Below are 5,065 nucleotides of genomic sequence, written 5' to 3'. Positions count from 1 at the left end.
CCAAAATGTTTGCTACCTGATCTTGTTAGAAATTAGCCAGAAGCTCAGTTCTAGCATCATATAGGATAGGAAATTGGAAATGGTTTATAAAGATAGTAGCCAAATCACCGAAAAATGTCGAGGTGCCCCCTGGAAATTCTATGTACCACATAGCTAAATTTCTAGTTAGGGTTCGTTGAAATAATCTCAACTTGATTGAATCATCTATCAGGGAGTTGGATGAACACCATAAGTGGAAAGTGGTCACATGGTCACCTGGATCTTCACTAGCCTTCCCCTCAAATTTTGGTATATTAGAGAGAAGTTTGGCCAGAACCGGAGGCCAAACCATGTTATACCTAATCGGATTGTTAGTCAACTTAGAGAGATCTGGCAAGTTTAATGTTTCCAGAAAAGGGAGTCATGGTGGTGCCTGAGGATTCCACCTGGTGTGGGAGGAACCCCCAACGTACTAAAAAGAATGGCCTAGAATTGTAAATGCACCAGGTTGCCTGAAGTAACTCATAGACCCAACTGAACCGTAAGGAGCCCCTTGTGGTCCAGAAAAATTTAGATTTTGACTAACTCCTATCAGAAAGCATCTATAACTAGTAAAGATACCCCTTAAAGAAGTGTTAAAAGGAGTAGAGAGCCCCTGATAAGGATTCCATGCATTAGCATATGGAGAAAAATTCTAGAAAGAATTGACAAAGGAATACAGAATATTCCCTTGTTGGCCAAAATAAGATTGATTCACGGCTCCTAACCCATTAACCGCAGGGTTTGTCCAACTTTGGAATGGATTATAACTTTGACTTGTAAAGGAAAAAGGCATTGATCCCACAGTTGGGTTTGAATGTGGTATATGACCACCCCTAAATGGGAAACCCTGAAAATAAGTTGATCCACTCACAATGGATGTGGAAGCAGCTAATGGAATACTTAAAAAAGTCGAAGGAATCACACTAGTCAACATTATAAAAGGGAAAAATCCAATGCCAGAGGCAACAGCTTGAGAACTTCCACTCAAAGATGGAATGGAAGTAGAACCAAATATAGCAGTGCTACGAGTAATAGAAGGCATAGACATTGTTCCTCCTCCTTGTACAGATACAGGAGCCTGCATAATTGTGGCACTTGTCGTGGATGCCATGCTTCCAGCAGTGGTCATCGAAGGAAAAGATTGATGTAAAGCTGGGCTCGAAGGCCTGTTGGTCAGAGTTCCGACGTATAATAAAACCTATGGATGATTAAAAGGAAGAGGAGAATTAGGAGGTGCAATAGACTCTAAAATATCTTCAACCTCAATATTGTCTTCTGACTGGGAGAGGACTTGAGAAAGAACTGGAGTGTTCCTCTCCAACTCTCTACTTGTACCAGGTCTATCCTGTGAATCAATGACTCCAACTGGAGGATCAATCTTTGGTGTGCTTACTGCCACTAGTTGAAAACCACGGGTAGTATCGCTCCTATACCTTCGAGAAGGCTCAGGACTCGTAGGTGCAAGCCCACAAAGTCTCCTAGACCGACGATCTAGTTGACTAGCCACTTTGAATTATTTTTAAGAAATCTACTTAAAGACTCAAAAAAAAGTTTAAAGCTAGGCTAGCTAGGAGCAAAGAGAACTCTCTAAAAGTCCCTAAAGCTAAAAGCAATCCAACAAATTTCAAGTATTTCTACTCCAGGTGATTAGGACTAGACACCAAAATACAAGAAAGCCAAAATCAAGGGCCTTCTAAAAAAAGACTAGGGTAATTACATCCTAGGCCTACTAGCGAAGGTGTCAGAAGCAGTTACGCTAACCTCCATACAATAGCCTTTGTCAGTGCAAGCACCCAAGCTTCACAAGGGTACCCTCTAGAATTACTATTGAATGTGATGCAACATTAGCCTCAGGTGCCACGAGATTCCCTTTTGCAACCACCTATATGAACCCTAGGAAAGGAAACTATGGATACCAACTCATATCAAAAGCCGAGGGGAATAGTCGTGAGGTGGGATCCAAGAAGTAGAAGAGGGGGTATCTCTCTTCCTTGTCTTCACTCTCCCTCGTGCTTAAATCCCAATCATGGAGCCTTCTCGATATTTCTAATGATATTGGCTTTCGCTCTTTATTCAACTTTTAAGTTTTGTAATTTGAGCAGCCTTGGAGAGTTAACTCTCCACTCACCTAATCCAAGGCCCTAACGAACCTAAACTTGTTGGTTTTTTCTAATGACAACAATAAAAGTTCTAGTTCATTTTATTAATCGTTTGATTTTATATAGTTGTCCTTTAAGTCAAGGGGAATTACGAAACTAAAACTGATGATGTTTTTATGACGTAAAAGAAACCAATAGAAAACTAACTATATGAATGCAATCATTTTCTTTGATGAAGAGTGATTTCTACTTGGGTTCTACGAAAACCTATATATAAGAAAAATAATTTTCTTTTGTTTTCTGAAACAACCTACACAGACCCAAAAACTAGAAAGGACTAAGAATGCTTTAAAATGCAAACTAACCTAATGCAAGTCAAATTGATGATGTAATATCCTAAACAACACTCATAAGGAAATGCAATTCTTTATAGAGACAATAATCTAACTTAAAAATAAATAGGGAAAAAAATTGAACACAAATCTCTATTTAAAGAAAGCATAAAAAATTGCAAAATATCACAATTTGCTTTTCAACAATAAAACAAAAGAAACCATAAACCAAAAGCTTAGGAAAAAGAAAACAAAACCAATGTTTTTGTGATTTTCTGTTAAGGAAACAAAAGAAAATTTTTGAGGTCACAAGAGTACTACTAAAACTCGAAAGATCAATAAATAAGCACAAGGAGTATTTTAATCTCGCAAGTTATAAATTTGAAAATGAATGAAACTTGAATAAGAAAGACTACAAACTTGCACAAATTGAACCAAATAGCAGCAAAATATTTCGACAAACTAACCAAAATTACAAGAAACAAAAAAAGACTCTCAAAAAAGAAAGAAAGCAACTAGGCCACCAAACAAGGGAAAGCAAAGCAAGCGAACTTGAAAACTGGGCTGAAAATGAAATTGAAAACAATTGCCTATCATGGAAGACTAGAACAACCAATAAATTGAAAATGAAGCCTTGAACCCAAGATACAAACTACAAACTTGCTTAAGAAGCAATCCTAGGCAAAATATTTTCAGTGAGAAGGAGATTTTGAAAAAGAAATCTTGCAGGAGAACTGAGTTCTCCAGACAGCAGCATAAATCACTAGGAAGTAGACCTAACTGGGCAGAAATATTTGAACAAATGATTCAAAAAATTGCATACGCAACTGTGCAAAGACACAAAAGTGTGCACACGCTTTTCTAATACAGGAAACTCGCGTATACGCGAGTCTTATTTAAATAAACCTGTGTGCGTATGCTTGCTATGGGGTAAAATGCACGGTCTATGGAGAATGAAAACTACCCTCAAAGGCCTTCCCAGGACCTTCGATAGACTGTAAGATTATCTACAGATGCTACCAAGTTATACACATGTTCATAGACAAATATTAATTAACAAAGTATGGAAAGATTATTACCTCAAGTCTCCTTCTAGATTTGTTTGGAGATCACAATGCAACCAAGAATAAGTCCCTCAAAGTTGGCTCGAAATCAATTCTTGCACAAAAGAAATGCAAACACAATCACTGCATACAACCTTGAAAACTAATATATGAATACACAACGAACATATATTTTCATACAACTTGTTATCACTCATGTTTTTCCCAAAAGTTGTAAGAAAGGGAATACTGTCGAGGTAACCACAGACCAATATTTTAGATACAGAATCTAGCCCATCTGTATCCAGAGAGGGCTCTCTCTTTATGTTTTTCTTTGTTTTTTAAAGGTTTTAGGCTAGTTATGAAGTTCAAGGGTTTTATTTTGAGTTTGGGTGGTGGGATTCAATATAACAGAGAGGTAAAATAGAATAGTTCAGTCCATTGGGCATGATGGGGTCAAAGAAGATGGCTTTCTGGATTCAGCTTCTTAACAGAGGATGGCTTCACAGAGCAAGGTAGTCAAACAGGGAAAAAATGAAGGATTGAAATATATGGAATGGGCTCAAATAGGTGAAGGGCAATTAAGAATCCTTCAACATATTTAAAGAGGGAAAATGGATGATTACTAAAAAAGAGCAGTTAAGAATTCTTTAATAAATAATCAACATGAGAGAATAAGGAAACAGGAGCAATTAAGATTTCACTGTTTATTCTGATTCTGAAGAAAACACAGAGAATAATAAAGATTGAAAACAGAGTGCAATCAAGCATATTCTAAATTAACCATTTTCTTTATCATTCAGACTATGAAACACGGATGATATAGTAAACCAGGAAACTGTAGAAGACAAGATATAGGGGACTTATTGATTTGGAGGTTGATTCAAGAATTTTGTGACAAGTCCTCTCCTTCAATTCTTCATCCAGTATGGCCAGACAACAGATGTTTCCAACAGCTCTTTATTCCAAAAATTTAGTATTTACAGCAAAGTCTAAGAAATCCACACGCTACCGACTGCCCCCAAACTCTAATGGAGGGGGTATTTATACAAAAATATATGTACAACCTATATCTCATAACAGTTGTGAGATAATATCTCATTTTAACATAAAATAATTTACAAGTTAAAAATAAACAGCTAACTGATGTTGTGCTGGAGGCAGGTCTTTAGGGTTCAGCTTGTAGCCACCTTTTGTAGTAGCTCTACGCTGACTACCTATCTTAACTGTGTATTAATCCTGATGTGATTTTCTTTTATGCCACCTTGATACTCTTTAACTCTGCTCTAACAGTCTTTATTGCTGATTTTCTTTGCCTTTAATTCTACTCTGATACTCTTTGACTTATTTTGTGATTTTCCTTTAATTTCGATCTGATAAAACTGCTAACATGTCCTCATATCATCTTTCCTCTGGCAACTTGCATCTTCTGAAGGTCTACTGGTTTAGGTAGCAAATATCCTTGTTCATTCCTTTATTTCTTTTTCCACGAGCCTGAATGTCCCTCGGCGCTGGTTCGAACTGTATTAAAAGGAATAAAACTGTAAAGGGCAACTTAGTTGAGGCCGTG

The sequence above is a fragment of the Pinus tabuliformis genome, chromosome X, assembly GCF_031772625.1.
Source record: "Pinus tabuliformis cultivar Carrire ecotype Pingquan chromosome X, CPIR1, whole genome shotgun sequence".
In the NCBI taxonomy this organism is placed as follows: Eukaryota; Viridiplantae; Streptophyta; class Pinopsida; order Pinales; family Pinaceae; genus Pinus; species Pinus tabuliformis.
The sequence above is the reverse complement of the archived record's forward strand: the minus strand, read 5'-3'. Positions refer to the sequence as shown.